We start from the raw sequence: 19,844 nt of genomic DNA on the forward strand, positions 1-19,844 counted from the left end.
TCAGCTGCCCGTTCACTTGAGTGATTCATCTGTATCATTTGCAAGGGAGTACAGTATTCTCATGAGCTGAAAACTTCCATGGCCTCCCTCAGAGAGGTACAAATATGCCTTCCTTCCCTCCACCCCCAGCTATTCTCAGGTTTGGTCACTTGGTCAGACAGAACCCTAGGCAGTTTTTCCATTTTTGTAAGGGCTTCAGTGGTCCTTATGGATAGGTAAATCTGGAATCTTAATGCTTCACTGAATTGCCTTATAGAAAACAACCTGTCATTCCCCACTAATTTAGAGTGAAATGTGGGAAGAGAGTTTTATTAAAAAAAAAATTCCTGACCCATGAATCTATTTCTCCCCCCTCCCCCATGATAATATATATATATATTAATGAGGATAGAAAGGATCTTGTAATTATTGAGACCTTTTGTGCAACACTGGTCATAGGACTCCTCTAAATGAATTCTTGTTAGATTCAGAGCACATCTTTTAGAAGAATTTTTGCCTTTGATTTTAAGTCTTGGCAGTGAATCTCAACCCTTGTAAGTTGCTCCAATGGCTAATTATCCACAATAAAAATGTGCGCCAGACTAGAAGTAAAAATGTGTTTAGCTCCAACTTAAAACTAACTTACAGCTATTGGATCTTGTTATACCTTTCTCTTCTAAATCAAAGAGCCCTTCATTATCAAACTTCTGCTTCACATGTAGGTACTTAGAGACTAATCAAGTCACCTGTAGCTTTTCCTTTATTAAGACGAGCTTCTTGGGCCTTTCACCAGAAGTCTTATTTTTCAGTCTTTTAGCCATAAGGATGACTCTCAGCACTGTTGATGTTTGGGTGATATGCCTGCTATTTCTTGAAATCAGCAAGGTTCATGCTGAAACATCTGAATATGATGGTTATCTTCCACAGATACCTTTTAACTTAGATGTGTCTATAGAGTCAGGTATTAGGAAAAACATAACAAGGTGCTTGGTAATGGTGCAGTAACCATAGGTATGTTAAGTGTAGTAGTTTGCCAAGCTAGTATTGATCAAGAGATTGAATATCTTCCACGAAGATGACTGTGTAAGATCCTGAAAATAGAGTAGGAAGACAAAACACTAAGGTCCTGGAGCATGCAGGAATGATAAACCACTGTCAGGAACGGGAGGTTGCAATGGCTTGTCCATTTCCAGAAGAATGGGAAGAGAGTGTATCCCCAAGAATATTTTGTGTAGTGAGATTTGAGGCGGCTCTAGAAAGCAGGGTCATCCTCTGTGGCAGTACAACGACATGCAAAAATGATACAAAGTCATTCAATGTCAAGTAGAAACCTGGGAGGAGTGAGCAGAATCATGTCCAATCTGGAGGGAACATCTGGCACTGGGTGCAGCACAACATGCAGCTGCTTTGATCCAGAGGATGGCAGCAAAATAAGAAAGAAGTATGCTGTAAATTTGGACTCCAACTTAGACAGCACATGGTTCTGTAAAACTTTTAACAAGCTGTGTCACTTTTGAATTGGGCTTGTCAGCCACAAGCAGATTCATCAGGTCCCTGACTAGACCTCTTGTGAATACATCAGGATCCACAGGATTGATGGTTGCCTATTATTGATCTAGAGTGAAAAGTGAATTAAAAGCAACATTTTGAAAAGTCTAAGCTCAGAACTTATTTGCTATCTAAATAACTCATTTTGACAGATTGCCCACAGCACACATTGCACATTTAGCTGATGCATAATATTAACAATTGTAATAAGCAGCATCTTTCAGATGTATTTCTCTTGCCCTTTGGTTAATTTTAAATATCCAAGTAACTTTCTTTTATGTGTTCTAATTGGAACTGCTTACTCAGACAAAAGTTTAATTTAAATCCATGATTTAGATGGGAAATGCAAATTTCATTTGCATAACATGGTATTGAAACAAAATACTGCATTTATATGTTTGCTACTTGGCGGAGTACTACAGATTTTGAGGAAAGGATATAAGGGTATACAATCAGATTTTATTCCAGTGCTGCTATTGATACTGAAGAACAGTAGTATAGGCAAACTTTTTCAAGTAGTTAGTTATTGTATGTGTTGCAGAACTCTTAATGTACTCTGGACCACATCTGGAGTACCGTGTCTAGTTTTGGGCCTCCCACTACAGGAAGGATGTGGATAAATTAGAGAGGGTACAGTGGAAGGCAATGAAAATGGTTAGGGGGCTGGGGCATGTGACTTAGGAAGAGAGGCTGAAGAAACTGAGCTTATTCAGTCTGGAGGAGAGAAGACTGAGAGGGGATCTAATACCAGCCTTCAACTACCTGAAGGGAGGTTCAAAAAAGGATGGAGCTAGACTGTTGTCAGTGGTGACAGATGACAGAACAAAGAACAATGGTCTCGCCTTGCAGCAAGGGAAGTTTAGGTTAGATATTAGGAAGAACTTTCTCACTAAGATGGTAGTAAAACACTGGAAGAGGCTACACAGAGAGGTGGTGGACTCTCCATCCTTGGAGGTTTTTAAGAGCTGGGTAGACAGCCACGGGTGGGATGATAGTTTGGGATGGTCCTGCTTTGAACAGGGGGCTGGACTAGACCTTCTAGATGACTTCTTTGGCATATGTGCTACTCCAGTCCCTTGTTCCCACTTTATCTGCTGTTCTGCTTTCTGTTGCTAGCTCTGTGCTCCCTGTCTAATCTGTTGCTTTGCTCCCTGCTCCCTCCCTGAGGGAGGGACAGTCGCACAGGCTGTCCGTGGCACTTGTGCCACAGGTTAGCTACCCCTGACTTAAGACATGGTACTCCAAGTAACTGATTGTTGGCTTTTTCATGTTTTATTGAAACAAATGGCAAGGCTCCTGTTGACTTTCAGGAGAGTAAGCTCAGGCTCTGAAGAAGATAGGGGCTTTGAGACCTAGCTTTAAAGTTAGTTCTGCAGTAGGATTTCACCAGGAGGGTGTAAACACTAATTTGGCACAGAAAAGAATATTCGCTTTCTTTAAAGTAGCTGAAGGTGACACCTGTGCAGGTACCAGTCCTGAAATGACTTGTAATTCAAATGATAGTGTAAGAGTGGTGTTGTAGCCATAATGGTCCAAAAATTATGCAAGAAGCAAGGATTTCTTAGGGTGATATCTTTTACAGATGCACCAATAAAGATTTTCTTGGATGATACTGATAGCCGATTTACAAGACTGCAGCCTGGCAGCAGGGAGAGCAGCGCCCTACTGGTAAGTCTGTCGGAGGGAAGGGGTGTGGGGGGCAGATCGAGGCCCCTGTGGTGAGGGGCGGAGTGGGGCAGGGGTAGGCGCCACCCAGCTAGGGTGGTGAATGCGACCCTGGGGCAGGATGTTGAGGTGGAGCATGGGCATCATGTCCAGTGGGGAGCTCCCTGCTGCTGTGTGCACCCCCAGGGGATGCATGGGGGGGCATGTGCCCCCCCCCCTGCCAGATTTGTGCATGGGGCCAGGGTGGGCTGCTCGCTGCAGGCTTGGAGCCAGGGGCTGCACCAGACTCTTCCTGGCAGGGGTGCTGTTCTTGAGGTGGGCCGGAGTGGGCCAGGCTCAGCTATGCGGGGCAGGCAGTGGTGGTGCTAGGAGGGGTGGCTGTGTTGAATTTTGAGGTGTCCATAGACCTCCCAAACACCTCCTCCCTACTCTGAGCACTCACTCTGCCTAGTTTGCCACTGTTCTGCTTCTTGTTCAGTGTAATGTGGGTGTAAAGTGATGGTAGTGTTGGAGTGATGTATCTGTGATGGTTAAAGACTTATGACAGGCAAGGATTTTTGTAGGTGATTTTTTTTTTTTTTTTTTTTAATCAGGCCAACTGCGTGGTTGGGATAGACTTAGATAAGCTTTTGAAGGCAAGCCATTCTTCATCGGTTCTAAGTAAAGAAGCAGGAGAGAAGCAGTGGTTAAAAATGGTGGGTAGCACTGGGAAATTGGAGAGGGGAGAAATTCCTTGGAGTATCAGACCAACAGTTAGCAGGAAAAAAAAGAAGCTTAATTGGGAGATCAAGACCTGTCAAAAGGGAGGAGGTCGTTATCATCTGTAGTGAGAAGGAAGGATTACAGGAATCATACATATTATTGTGTGCAGCAAAGTTAGTATCAGTCTTCAGTCCTTGGTTCTTTAGTGTTTATCCTGCTTATTAATTCAAGGGGTCTAGTAGATTTCCCTTGAACACAAGGATAGCAAGGTCAGAAAGGAAGTGGCTGAACTGTGGAAAAAGGTGCTCTTACTGGGGGGGCACATTTGATCAGATATCACATCTTGGGAAAAGCATGTGTAGGATTCATGGATTCTGATGGGTTGGTTTTTGGGGAATGGGGGGTGGTTATTATTGTAGCTGTGGAGATGTGTGGACTAGTTTTGCATCTGTTCTTAAGGCAAGGCTACTTCCCATTTGATGTCTGTTAAACAATGGGGAGTTTGCTTCTGATGATGAGTTGAGTAAGATTAGGGGGTTGTTTGAATGTCCGGTGCGGAGGGACTGGGATTATTTCTCTTATTTATAGCCTATACTTGACAAAGATCACACTTTGTTTGATTCTTCTAATTTTTTCTAGTGTGGGGCTGTAGGTGGCCACCAAGTGTGTGCAATTGCAGAAGGATTTCTTTCTGTATTGTAGTAGGTTACTGCAGGGTATTTGGGTGATGGCCTATTCAAAAATATTGCCTTCCTCCTGAAGCATCCTTGTATAAAAGCAGATTTCAGGTTGGCCAGGTGGCTATCATGAGTGTTCTTCTTGGAGCAGATGCCAGGCTATCTGAGGGCTGGACTGCAGCTTATACTTTTTTTTTTTGTGTGTGTGTGTGTGCTTGGAATGGTTGCTGCTTTTCTAGACATAAGTATAAGTTTTGTTGGGTTTTTTTTGTATATGGTGATGTCTCAGTGCTATGCTGGATGTGGACTGCAGTGTCTAAAAAGACTATATTAACGTAGGAATATTTCAGGGAAAGTCTGATTGAGGGGTTAAACCTGTGGTGGAAGTCAGTAAGTCAGTCCAGGTGTTCGACCCAGATGATGAAAATATCTCTATGTAACATGGGTATAGTGCAGATTTGGTGTGGTTTCCTAAAAAATTATCTTCCAGGTTGTCATATTGAGGGAACATTTTTGTGCCCATGGTTTGAAGGAAGTGTCAATAAAGGTGAAGTTGTTATGGGTGAGGAAGTAGACTATTTGTTCAATGTGTTTTTGCATATCTAAGTTTAATCTGTGTTCTTGTAGGTATTTCAGGCAGGGAGTTATGCTTTCACAACTTGGGATGTTAATATTCAGGTTGGTGACATCAATGGTTGTATAAAGGCTATCTTGGGGAGGTGGTTGGTTGATGCTTTGGATTTTGTTGAGGTTTGTTGTATCTTGTAGAAAACTTGCTCTCTGAGTGACAACTGCTTGCAGGATATGAATCCTGATAGCTTTTTAGTGAGGGTACTGTAGTGGGGTACCATTACATAGCTGGGTGTAATGGGTCTGCCAGGGTTACCTTGTTTGGAAATCTTTATGCTACTTCCAACATTCTCTTTATAGAAAGTTCCTGGGGTAGGTGAGTTGGGGAATGGTGGAAGTAGTTCTTCCTGAGGCTGGTGTAGGAAGGATTTGATAATATTTTCCAGGTGTAAAGGAAATTCTGGTGTAGGGTCCTCACTAAGGTCATTATACTAGTTAATTTCAGAGTTGTCTGTTGGTCTCATTGATATGATCTTGATAGTTGAGACTGTAACTACACTTTTGTCTGGTGGCTTAAATACTACTTCATTGTTGAATCTTAAAGATTTTGTGGACTTTCTGTCTGAGGGAGAGAGGTTGTCATGGTCCTGGCTTTGATTGAGAATTTTGCTGTTTCGCTGAAGCAACTGTAGTCGTCTGGTGTACTGTTACATCCTTTGGGAGGTGACCCATCTGATGTTTCATTGCTGTTTGTCTTGAAAGTAAAAGTTTGTAAAAGTAATGTCATTCTGGTTGGAGCAGAGCAATAGGACTTGGGTCTTAAAGGTAGCCAAGACCTTAGTCAGTTCTGAGGCTAGAGTCTAGCATAAGCATTTATTTATTTTTTTTTTTAAATAGCTCATTTAGGAAGTTGTTGAAGTTCCAGGCCGTTCTCAGCCTGCAGAGGTTCAAACCCACATCTCTCTTTCCCAGGATTGTCTTAATTGCTGCACTATAAGGTATTCTGCAGTGAAGAACTCTATATCCTTCCTGCTGCAGAAAAGAATATAAGTTTTATTGGACCAGAAAAAGCCTAACTGTTTAGCCTGATGATTAGGGCTCTTGGTTGGGAGTCCTGAATTCTAGCTTCTGTTTCTGTGTTCTGTCCAATGACTAGTTATACAAAACGCACAGGAACAGGAGTGGGTAGATTAAAAAAAAAACAACTAAGTGTAATGCTGTGACAAAGTACAGTATGCAAGAGGTTAATTTAAACTTCCCTTTGCCTGACTGATCTGGGGAATGGCTGATGGACAGGCAGAAAGGGGAGACTGTATGGAGTGGGATACCCTGAGGATCACAAGCCAGCAAACAGAGCTGTGAGCAAGAAGAGGAAAGGGAAGGGGAAGAGAACCTAGGCACTAGATCCTGCCCAGGGAAGGTAAGTGATCCACAGCTGCCTGTGCCTTTGGCTTCCTGAGGGTTTGTTTGGTGGGCTGTGTGTGTTTGGGGCCTGTGCTCTGAGAAGCTGGGAGTGTTGCTAGCCGATAATTGCTGCCTGTGTTGGACAGAAGCCTAATGAGGGGGTGGAGCCATTCCAGGCCCAGCAGGGTATAAAAGGAGACTCCTCAAGTGACCAGGGAGCCAGTGACCAGGGCAGGTAGTTTGCAGGTCAGTTTGCCCCTTCTCTCTCCTCCCCCTGCCCCCATGCCCCTTTGAGGGGAAAGTCTTTGTTTGATGTGAGGAAGCAGGGAAAAAGGAACCATTTGGGGCCAAGGAACAGGGGCCAAGAAGGGCAGTAACAGAAAAGAAGCAAATTAATAGACACTGGGAAATGGCTGGAGGATGTCACAATGTCAGAGCTGCTGCCAGTGCCTCTGCTTGTACCTGTGAGGTTTCTGTCCAGGCAGGATCTCTCACCATGGAGGCTTCCACCCAGGTCCAGGTTTGGTGCTGTGGGTACTGTGGCTTGCAGGTTCTTTCCAGTGACAGCCAGGTGGGGGAGTGCTTGCGGTGTGAGCGGTGCCTCTGGTGGTGTCTCTCGGGGAACGTGCAAGAGAGCAATTGGAGGAGGTGGTGAGGATCCAAAACATCATCTACCATGAGGAGTTCATCAATTCAGTGCTGGAGGAGACCTCTGGGACTGCGAATGAAGAAATGCCATAGGCGGTGCTAGAGAAGGGAAGGGACATGGACTCCCTGGAAGGTAGAAGCTGGAAGCTTGTGACCTCTCACAGCAAGCAGAAATCTTCATCTCTACCTGCAGCAGTTCATCTGGAGAATAGAGAGAGCCCTAGCAACAGAGAGGGAGGAGCACATTCTGTTGGTGGAGGAGGACAGGCCAGGCCTCCCCAAGATGGAAAGGATCAAGACCACCACCACCATGAGGAAGTTATGGGTGGCGGTGGTTGGAGGCTCCCTTCTGTGGGGGATGGAGGGATCCATCTGCCAAGCTTGTTATGTCTCAGCTCTGTATTCTTGGGCAACCCTGGTACAGGATGCAGTCTGTCTGACTCACAAAGGACTCACCCCCCTCCCTCCCTCCCCTCCTCTACCTAAACGAAACTGATTAAGATGCAGTGAGAGACGCACCTAAGACCCTCACCAGATAAGGGTGACAAGAGTGAATCAACTGCCCTAGGTCTCATTTACATGAGAGATGGAAAACAGAAAGCCTGAAGCAGAGACTGCAGTGAATTCTGGGACCAGAGAAGCAGGAGAGCGCTGCATGATGGGGAATCTGTGCTTCCAATGTTAATCAACCCATGTTCACACACACCCAGCTCAGCATTTATCAGACCAGTTCTAATCTGGATTTGCTAAGGCCTTTCCCCCCCCCAGACACACACACACAGCTCTAAGTTTAATAGGCATCTCGGGCCGTACATTCCCCGGTCCCACTATGGGAGGCCTATTTAAACCTGATTGACTAAAACTCGGTTGCCGGGTTAGGCAATGCTGAGGCAAGAGACCGAGTCAGAGGGGGTATGGGCAACATTTGAACAATGGTTAAGGGTTCATCACAGCATCCAGCCTGCTGGAGCCCTAATCCCAGGTGTTGTCATACTTTTCCCGAGACGACTGGTGGGAGTCCTCTCCACAAAAGGTTATGAGCACCCCAATAATTGCTTTAAGTCTGTTAAAAGACTATAGTAAGATCTGGAAAAGTCATGCTAAGCTGAGGCTTGTGCACAACAAGTAAAAATCCAAAATCCTGATGCTGCAAGCTATCTATTGTTCCTGAAGAAACCATGAGATATCCCATCAGTATATCTGCCACCCATAGGAATCTCAAGCTGGCTCCCAAGTATTTGGGTTACTCCCTAATCTTAAGTGTTTCCTGATTATCAATCAGTTTCCTGAGATGGTCCAAACCAGATAACCCCTTGTCAATAGAAAAGACAATGATTTACACTACTGAGGGTGCTACGGAGCAGCTGAACTGAGGGTATAAAAATCTGTAAGTGTGTGTGCTGCTAGAGGAAAAGGAAGAAAAAGAAGTAAGTACCATGGACTAGGTGAGATCCCAGCGTTCTTTGTCTTCTTTCTAGGCATAAACTTCTGAACCTGAACTGTATCAGTTAAGCTTGAGCTAAGTTTCCCCAAATACTTAGTGAAACCAGGGTAGTATTGTCATTGTTTGTGTTTGTTTTTCTTTTGCATGTCTATTACTACTAGTACTATTATATATTTCATATGCTTAGCAATAAATAACTTTTATAGTCAAACTGGTAGTAGTTGTGTATATTTTTCCTTCTCTGCTTCTCTTTCCTCCCGTGCTCTGCAGCAACGCTTCTTTTACCTATGCTAAAGATCCTTGTGAAGCCCAAATTATTGTGGGGTCTGCTCATCAAGAGGCCAAAGATTGGGACGTGTTGAGTTTGAAACACATAAGGGGATCAGCTTGTATAGGCTGATTGACCCAGTTTGACTCAGACGTGCCCTTATGAACTGAATGCTGGCCCATGAGGGGGTCCGCTGGACACCCAGCTGGATTCAGAGGGCTTCTGCCGGATTCAGAGGGATTCTGTTTACCTGTGTGCTTGTGTCTGACTGCATTTTATTGTTGCTCTTATGAACTGATTCTTGGCATATGAGGGTGTCAGCCTGTCTATGCTGATCAGCCCGGCCAGGTCAGGTGTGTCACGTTAATTTGTGTGTGTTTGTGTGTATGACTGATTTGGTGACTGGAGGAACCCAGCCCATTGAGACTGAGTCCTGCAAGATAGCTCCACTGGGGGGGAGGGCTTGCAGAAGGGAGAAATACAGCTCCGTATAGTAACACAAGCAGCACATTGACAGAATCACCAAGACCCTAGAAACTATCCCTAATAAATGAGCACACCCCAAAGTAATGGGCAGATTTGGTAACAAGCTGACCTGTTGCCTTGGGAAGTCTGCTGCTTTCCCGGATCCAAGATGTCATGGAGGGATTACTGAAACTCATCCAGCCTTCTGACTACTACCCCATGCTTCTCATCAATGTGGGCATCAGTGATACTGTAGTGGAGACTATGAGCAGATCAAAAGTGCCTACAAGGCTCTGGGTGCAAGGATGAAGGGGACTGGGGCTCAGGCCATGTTCTCTTTGAGCCTTCCAGCCAAGGGAAAATCCCCAGGCAGGAGTGGACACATCCTGAAGATTTAATGCCTGGCTGCCCAGGTGGTGTCACCAGCAAAGCTTTGGCTTCTTTGATCACAGGATGATGTTCCAAGAAGAAGTATTGCTGGGAAGAGATGGGATCCACCTGATAAAGAGAGGGAGGACCATCTTTGCAGACAAGCTTGATACCCTTGCGAGGAGGGCTTCAAACTAGGTTTGGGGAAGGATACCAATGCCCTGAGGTAAATGGGGAAGTGGACCAGTGACGTGGAGGAAGGGGAAGCAGGAGGGGGCAACAGGAGGTTTTCTTATTCTTCCTGAGAAATTGGGGCAATTGACTAATTACCTTAGGTGCCTGTACACAAATGCACAGTCTGGGAAACCAGCAGGAAGAATTGGAAGTCCTTGTACAGAACTATGACATGATTGGAATAACAGAGACTTGGTGGGAGCTCGCATGCCTGGAGCACTGTCATGGATGGGTACACACTGTTCAGGAAGGGCAGGCAAGGGAGAAGAAGAGGAGGAGTTGCAATTTATGTAAAAAAGCCACATGACTGCTCAGAGCTTCAGTATGAAACTAGAGATAGGCCTGTGGAAAGTCTCTGGGTTAGGTTTAGAGGGGAGAGCAACACAGTCTATAACAGACCCCCACCACATCACCCATCAGAGCAGGAGGAAGTGGTGGATGAGGCTCTCTTCTAGCAGAAGTTTCCTGATTTCGGGCCCTAGTTCTCATGTGGGACTTCAGTCACCCTGACATCTGGGAGAACAATACAGCAATGTGCAAGCAATCCAGGGAGTTTTTGGAGAGTGTTGGGGACAATTTGCTGGAGCGGCCAGCTAGAGGCTGTGGTCTTCTTGACCTGCTGCTTACAAATGGAAGAATTGATGGGGAATGTACTGGTAGATGGCAACTTGGACAGCGGCGATCACAAGATGATTGAGTTCAGGGTCCTGAGAAAAAGGATGGAGAGCAGCAGAGTAAGGACCCTGGACTTCAGAAAAGCAGATTTTGACTTGCTCAGGAAACTCATGGGCAGGATCTCCTGGGAAGCCAGTTTGAGGAGAAGAGGAGTCCAGGAGTCCAGGTTGTGCTTTAAAGAAGCCTGACTGAGAGTTCAGGAACAAACCATCCCCATGTGCAGGAAGACTAGCAACTAGAAGACCAGCTTGGCTTAAGGAACTCTTCAGTAAACTACATCACAAAAAGGAAGCTTATAAGAAGTGGAAACTTGGACAAGCAACTAGGGAGGAGTATAAGAGTATTTCTGACTATTGAGAGTGGTTAAGCATTTGAACAGGCTATCTAGAGAAGCTGTGGAAACTCCATGCCTGGAAATTTTCAAGAGCATGTTAAATGCTTTACTAGGATGGTTTAATGAAGGATGATCCTGCTTTGAGCAGGAGTCTGAACTAAATGGTCTTGTGAGGTCTCTTTCAGCCCTAGTTTCTTATGACCTATGTTTTGTAGCAATGACATGAAAATTGGCAGAAGAATTCTTCCTGGTGTCAGAGATATGCTTTTGCATCCATAGCTTATACATCAGAATCAATCCTCAATGATTATTTCTTGCAAGGAAAAAGCTCCCTGAAATGCTGATCCGTGTGCAAGGGAAAAGCATATTCCATAGTCACTGAGCTTTATCTTGGCCAAGTGAGTGGGCAAGTAACCTTGTTGCTGGTTAGTAGATGATTACTTCCATGCCTCTGAGCAAGTCGGGGACCAAGGAGTAATTTTGACTTGAAATCTAGGGGGTTTTTTTTGTCTCTGAGACCAAAGCATCTACTTATATTCTTGGACACTGACCCATAGGCAATGCATAAGTACTGACAGTGGTAGGACGCAACTCCTTGCAGCCCCCCTTCTGCTGCTGCTGGGTGTTGGATCTGGCCAGGCTACAGTTCCATGCTCCAACATTGGCACAGAAATTGCACCGCCACCCCCACAGCTGCTGGAACTTGGTTTACTTGTTTAATTGGCCATAACCTGTGTGCACTTCTAAAACCTGGGTACAGGTTGATCAGCAAAAACCACAGCAATAATTGTGGGTTAATGTAAAGATGCTGTCCAATAAAATATTTTTTCTGAAAGATCCTCCAATCTCTTATATTTCAAAACATTTTTCTGAACTCTTTATGAAATGTTTTAATTCATAAAGATATAATAGCTAAAATATGTTTGCTTTTTTTTCTTTCCAATTCTTTGTATGAATAAACGGTTGGCAGGTCAATATATATTTTTTTTTTCTTCAAGTATACCCGAATGCTATAGGCAGAGGCATATTGATCCTATGGTGATGAGTATGACACAAATGAATTTCCCAGAGGATGAGTCACGCAAACAGTGACATTGTAGAGTTGACCATTCTTGGGTATTTTGAGCAAGTATTAAAGAGCTCTGAAAAGAGTCATAGTTAACCGTCCTCAGCCAAAAGGGAAGTCAGATTTTAAGAAATTTGACTATTCCTCATGCATCATGGGGAAGTTCCCTGAATGAAATATAAATGTGTCACTTCTAAATTCCTTTCTTGTGTTTGCTAATTATTAACATATTCTATTTTATCTAATCCTTCTCCCAGATTAATTCAGGAATATCGCAATTCATTCTTGTCAGTGTTGTAATTCATTACTGTGAATCTGCCAGTCTTTTATGGCATTTCCCGAGGAATCTGTCACAAGAAGGAAAGGAGAAGCTATTTCAGACAGACACCAATATTTATGTAAATGGAAAATGATGCAGGATAAAACACTGCATTTAGACAAATACAAAATGAGGTTCCCCACCCCCCCCCATCAGCATGTGGAGGGGAAAAAAGCCCCTTGCCTTATTCTCATACAAGGAAACCTCACTAAATACACTGTCTATCATTAAATTGCTGCCAAAAGCAGCATGTGCTCAGTAATGGAAACTAACTATGAAATTGATTAAATGCAGCCAACACTGAGCATTCTAATATAATAAAAGCTGTAGCACTTCTGGCTGTGTGTCTATCTGTCTGTAACACTCCAGGTCAACTGTGCATGCGCCACCTGGAGCCTTATTGACAAACAGACACACAGGTGGGGTGGAGGGGACCAGGGTGTGCTCTGCCGCATGGGGGGGCGGGAAGCAAGGCGAGGGGGTGGCTTGCAGCCCTGTGGGGTTGGGGGGACATGGCGCACAGGGGGTAGGAAGGGGAGGGGGTTTGCAGTGGCCCACCGCTGCTGCTGGAAGGGCCGGGAGGGACTGGGGTTGAGGCTTCACTGGGCTGATCCTGGCGGGGCTGGGCTATAGGGCCATGGGACCCCTGCGGCTCCTCCAGGGCCGGGGACAGGTGGCTCCCACCACTGCATGCACCATAGGAGAGCTGGGGGAGAGGGGCCCATGCCACCCCCTGGGCTCTCCAGTGCTGTGCCCCTACACAAGCCACTGGGCTCTGATGGCCCCATGACCTGGCCTGGCTGAGGCCCCAGTCACGGTGAATGCAGCCCTGGCTGGGTTCAGCCGTGGGACACTTGAAGCCCGGCGCTTCCTCCAGAGGCAACGCCAGGGACCCTAAGGGGGCACATGGCTCCCAGTCTATGCACAGGGCAGGGGCAGCTGCGACTGCAACTGCGGCCTCTGCTCCCCACCTCGTTGCCCCTACTTTGACAGTGGCACGGCGCCATATGAGTCCCACTGCTGGTTGAAAAAATCAACATTTTTTTCTGTGATTAAAATGAAATGCCACTAATGTATAGGTGTATATGTGTGTGTGTGTGTGTGTGTGTATATATATAGCGGTGTTGCATTTTAATCATAGAAAAATGTGGATTTGGGTTACTTTTTTGTATCTGAAAAATGGGATATTTTTACGAGAGAGAACCAGGATCTCTCGTGATCAATGTGGCCCTGCCTTCCATGAGGTGGAGCTGGCCTAGGTTGCCTTGTCCCTCATCTGCATACAAATTTTGGGAGGATCCCAGGACTTGTGACAAGAATACCTGGATCCAGTCATGAGTGGAGTGCTAGCACATCGATCCTTTGTTGGGGGGTGTCTGGAGTACATACTCATGCTGAGCGAAGTGGGGTCACCATGACTTGAAATGCTGTTGACTTTACTGGAGCCTAGCCCAGTGGACTATATGGTAAATCATGAGCCTTTTGGCTAATATCAAGCATAGTTTGTACTCTTTTTAAGTAGGTACCAAAGTGTGTTTATGGAGTAGCTATGCTAAAAATTGCAGCAAAGGGCAACCTGACTTTCTAGATTTATTTGCTCTGCTGTAGCAGTATGAGGGGGACAAGTTCAAGGCAAACCTCCTCCAATAATTAGATTTTATACCTGGAAAATTATAACACATTTATATTTTTTCCATATATAGAACCTAATTATTGAGGGGGTCATCTTATATTTGATTAAACACAGTCTGTGGTAGGTAATAAAATATGATGGGTAATAGAGTTTTCTTTTTCATCCATTTGTCTGTCCATCTCTCTGTTAGTGTAGATCTTTGTGGTAGAGTTGTACTGATATATCGGTCAGATACCAGATGGGCATCGATAAAAGGAAAATTAACATTATCGGCAGTTGGCTTTTTTTGACCGGTGTAGCCAATAATGTCACTAAGTGTCATGTGCATGCATGCAGCCAGGAGTTCAGCCAGTCAGGTTGGAGAGCAGTGTGAGTGGGATGGCCAATCTTATCCTCGACTCTCCTTTATACTCGCCTGCTACGACTTGGATAAAAAGGAAGGAGGTTAATGTCTTAGTTGTTCTTGGACAAAATAATGTCACTTTGATGTTATTTGCTCACAGTGTAAGTTTTATTTCTGGGCTAACGGTGCTGAAATAATAATGTTCTTGCCAATTGCTTCATTGGCAAAGTAGTTAGCATTACAATCAGGATATCTTCAGATTAGTTACTTTGTATACACAGGGTAGGGATTCTTCACCGCTAAATATCTCATTAGCGGCACACACCCTCTGCTTCCCTCATTCTCTGTATGGGTATGATCCAGAGGGTAGTCTCCTGCCACTCTCTCTACCGGGTTTCCTGCTCCCGGTTTCCATGCTCCCACTGGGAGCCAGTCTTGGGGTTATCCCCAGTCCCCTTCTATCTTGGTGAGGAGTACAATCTCTCCTCCTTAGAGTTCCTGGGGGATTTGCCGCCCAGAGCTTAGACTCCCCTGCACTCACTGGCACAGTGGGAGTCACTGGCAGGGCAAGCCTTTTTGCTGCGTCTCTCAGGGATCTGCCACCCAGCGCATCTGCTCCTTCCACCCTTGTCAATACAACCGGGTTCCCAGGAAGGTAAACCTTGCTGCCACTGACCTGCCGCGTACTTCAGGAGCCTCACTCTATTCTTGGAGTTCTTTCCTCTCTCCGGCAAGTCTCCCTTTTCTCTCTTGAAGAGTGTTATCACTCCTCCCTCTTCCTCCTTGTGTCCGAAGGCAAAAAGTCTTTTCCCCGCTGCCATTTTTATGCTCCATTTGGCAGGCTAATCATGGGGTTCTCTCCCAGGTGTGCAGTCCCTCCCACCTGGCAGGGTTCATCATCTGGTCAATCTGGCCTGACCTTGTCTAAGTAACAGGGCTCTTGCCTGAGTCCCTGTTACAAGCAGCATCTGGCGAGTAAGTCTGTGGGGGAGAGGGGGTGGAAAGAGGTGGTGGGGGGGGAAGATGGAGGCCCCCATAGTGAGGGAGGGACTGGGGCAGGGGCAGGTGCTGCCCAGTCAGGGTGGTGAATGCAACTCTGCCAGGAGTAGGACAGAGCCATGTGTGACTCACTCATGGGGGTAGGGGAGGGTGGGCAGGAGGGGTGGCTCCCTGCTGCTGCATGCACCCCTGGGGAGAGGCATGGGGGAATGTGCCCTTCCCCCGGATCTGTATGTGGGGCAAGGGCAGGCTGGCTGGCTTGGGGCCAGGGGCTGCGTCGGCCTCCTCCCAGCAGGGGTGCTGGGTCAGGGCTGCACTTGGGGCAGGCAGGGGTGGAGCAGGGAGCAGAGCACTTGGAGGGGTGGCTACAGGGAGTTTTGGGATGGCTATAGCCACTCTCCCAGTGCTACTGCTGCCCACCCCGAGCACAGCCCTGGCCCATCGCCTCTGCTGGGAAGAGGCCGGTGCAGCCCCTGGCCTGAGCCTGCTTTGGGCAGTACGGCCTTGCCCCATGCACAAATCTGGGTGGGGCACATGCCCCCCCATGCCTCCCCTGGGGTTGTGCACAGCAGTGGGGAGCCGCTCCCTTCCTGAATGAACCACCTGTGGGTCTACCTGGGGCCGCATTCACTGCAGCTGGGCAGCGCTTGCCCCACTCCCTCCTCGGCTTGGAGGCCTCGATCTTTCTCCCCCACCCCCGTTCCCCTCCCCCTCACCAGACTTACCGACTGAATGCTGTTCTCCAAGCTGCCAGGCTGCATTCTTGTAAATTGGCTATCAGATTGGTATCGGCAAACTATGGCTGGTTAATAATCGTCCGTCAGTATTGGCCAAGAAAATCTTCATTGGTGTACCCCTACTTTGTGGGTATTGCCCTTCTGTGGACATATAAAAAAAATTATGGCACAAATTACAAGTAGAGAGACATCCTAGCCCAGAGGTGTTCAAACTTTTTGCTCTGTGGTCCATGTAACTGTCTGGTCTGGCTTTTACTTGTGAGACAACTTTTTCATTTAAAAAGCTGTCTAAATACTTTCAGATCTGTTTATTGGTAATTTTTTACGTTTGGGTATAAATTTTAGTCTAAATTTAGTCTCAACCTTTAATTCTGCATATGATTCTGCCAATGTGTATGGACAAAATGTGTTTTCATTGCAAATTTAAAATTTGCATGTAAAAAGTAGCAATTGGTTGGCTGTAATTTTGAAAACAAGTGTCCCTTTTATGTAACCTAAATGTGAGTGTCAACAGTAGGGTTAGACTGGGGGTGTTCAACCTCTAGCCCATGGGCCAAATGCGGCCTATCCACTCCCTCCTTCCAGCAGTCAGGAGCTCTGCTCCCCACTCATCAGCTGTCCAGTTGCCTGCCTCCACATGGGGCTCCCAGCTGGAGTGCCAGGAGCCCTGCAGAGGAGGCACAGAGGCCACCCAGGTTAAATGTATGCATTTATGCATGGTCGTATGTTTTATGCACAAAATTATGTGGGCGTATAATTGCGTAATTCCCTGGGGTGTAATTGGGATAGTTTGTTCCTGTACCCTTAATAGAGCCTTGTTTAAAGTACAGTTGGCGCTCCTGGGCTCTTTGCCCTCATGCTTGCCTCCCAGAGGATGCTGCCCATCAGTTCCCTGAACTTGTTAAAGTCAGTGTTTTTTTGTTTTTTTTTCCTCTCTCCTGGGATTTCTCTTCATATGTACATTGGGACATAAGAAGATAATCTTTATATTTTGCTCAAGTGAGCCAAATTTACACTGCTTTGCCGTATACCAACTAAAAGAGTCTCTTAAGAGTCCTAGAACGTTCCGAATTGTCTGCGCAGAGCAGCTTGTGTGGAAGTGAGGAGGAACCCATTGTAAAACATAGAATTTTTCCACACTGAGGGGGATAATCTCTTTCCCATTTAGGGCAGCTTTTAAAGTGACTTTGCATCTCTCTGGCACAAGTAAGGCCTGTAATCTGGCTCCAAAGCAATGCATCAGTGATTAGTGGACTGGTGATAGGAACACTCCCATGGATGGAATAGCTTTCATTTGCTGCAGTGTAAGACTATGTACATTAACAGGGACAATGAAGTAGGTGATGTTTTATAAAGGCCTGCTCTTTATCTCTGGGTAACTGTTGTATGCCTATGTCCCCAGTCTCTTGTTCATTGGAATCCATTAACACTTGCCTGTTTCGACTTAAATCTGTAGCTAGTGAATTTTGGGAAGATTTCATTGAAGTCAACTGAGAGTCTGGCCTAGCATATCTGGTATTATCCCCTTTGTTCATATATCCTCTCTCCTTAGGATGTAGACTAAAGTATTCCTCATGCTGTTTACAATATATTGATGAGCCTGGCTTAATTCATCAGATGGAATTGAACTAGGTTAACCAAACCAAATGAGTTGGTTTTAGTGTTACATGAATCACTATAGCTATTGCATGGAATGGTGGACATTTTCCTGACATTTTGATATTTGATTTTGAAACTTGTTAGGTTTTTTTTTCTGTTTATTTTTGTACTGTGCTGTAACCACGATGAAGCATTTCAGAAACAAGCAGATTAAATTGTCTCAGTCAGTTCATATGTAAAGAGCATAACTCAAGGTAACAAAAAGTAATAGTGATAGTGTAAGTGGTTTGTAGTTTTCCAAATGCTTGTACCTGACACAGAATACGTAATGCTTACACAGACGCACAACACAAATTTCAGTGAACAGAGCATTCAGTTTCTGTGAGAGGATTAAATAACTTGAGTTTCTTTGGAGTTTATTTTAAAGACTATAAAACTCTTACATGGCTTAACTTCAGCACAATCAAAGTCCTCACCGCCCCCTGGTTGTTGTTGGTCCTTTTTTTTTTTTTTTTTTCAATGCCTTCATGCATTGAATTGTTTAACTCGGATGACAGCTCTTGTTACCTCCTTGCTGTGTACTGTCATCCAAAACATGAAAAACTTTCAAAAGGTAAAAATTGTCATTTTATTGTACTTTCACTTGTGAGAGAACTTTTGAGTTTTTAAAAAGCTGTCTAAATATTTTAAAATCTGTTACTGTTGATGTTTTTAAGTATGGGTATAAATTTTAGTCTCAACCTATCCTTGAATTCTGCATATGATGCCTGCCAATTTGTACAGGGAAAATGTCTTTTCATTGCAAGATTAAAATTTGCATGCAAAAAGCAGCAGTTGTTTGGCTGTAATTGTGAAAATAAGTGTCCCTTTTATATAACCTAATTGTGTGTCAACAATCGGTTAGAACAGGGATGCTCAACCTCCAGCTCATGGGCCAAGTGCAGCCCATGGAGTCAAGGCATTTGACTTGTAGGGCTTCCCACCAGTTGAGATATTTGGTGGTGGGGGAGTGGTGATATGTTAGGAACATACAAAACTAACAGATATCTTTTCTGAAATGCTTCTAATAAAAGGCAGATGTACAAAAGAATTTCTGATAAAATTATTCTGAAAGGAGAATTTTTTAAACTTAATTTAAAAAGTATAATTTGTAATCAGCAACAGTATGGACAATGATTAAGAGCAGTTAAAACTCAGTCTCAGTACAGAGGTTAGGTCTGAGTGCATAAAAAAGAAAAGAAATCTAGATAAAAGAAGTTTGGAACATGGGACACAGATATGAGGCTGAGGCTCAGCCTGTTTAGTGGGAAGCTGAAGTTGGAAACGGTATCATAATGTTGATTCCTTCTTGGAAATCATGTGTGTGTTCAGATCCACGTCTAAGTAGACAATAGAATTAGCAACTCTTTATTGTGGAAAACATGACATGAAACTGATAGAGCTGGATGAAACAAATGGGCTGTTCAGTGGAGCAGAAACACTTTGTACAGACATATTGGCTTCCACAAAACTTTGTTTGGAAAGGTTTTTGAGTCATAGACAGGGCAGGGGTATACTGAGAGACTAACTTGGTGATTTCATTTCAGTATGTACATGGGAGAATTTCAAAGCCATAGAAGTTGTAAAACCAAATTATCATTCTATGGAAAGCAATGAGAGGTGAAAAAAATGCTCCGTATTACTTTCCAGTACAACTAGAGTGTTAGTTCAAAGCAGCATTCTATTAAAAAAAAAAAACAATACGGCCATGCTATTTTAGACATAATTCTTGTTTAAAAGTTTAATCAATATGTAAATATAGATTTTTTGCCCCCTGCTTCCTGGCTAGCTGCAAATGTAACCCTTACTGCTGCAGTGCCTTAGGCATATTGTCTGTTATTGTCTGGCTGGCTAACTTCAGAGTGGTGGAGGACTGCACACCATACCAGACATGGGCCCCAGGTCACACACCTTACTTGCCATGTGCTGTGGAGACTGTATGGCCTGCAGATGTCTGGGACCCTGTTGCTTGCGGCACCCTTGTATTGTGAGCCCCGAGTGTTGCCTCTCTGTGGGGAAGCAGCATGAATGCTCCTCTGCTGTGCAGGCAGTGGGCTTGCCAGGCCCCCTCTGGACATGTTTCCCTACTCCAGAGACCCTGGCTGCTACCACAGGAGCAGGGATGAT

This window comes from Alligator sinensis, unplaced genomic scaffold, assembly GCF_000455745.1.
Source record: "Alligator sinensis unplaced genomic scaffold, ASM45574v1 scaffold20_2, whole genome shotgun sequence".
NCBI lineage: Eukaryota > Metazoa > Chordata > Crocodylia > Alligatoridae > Alligator > Alligator sinensis.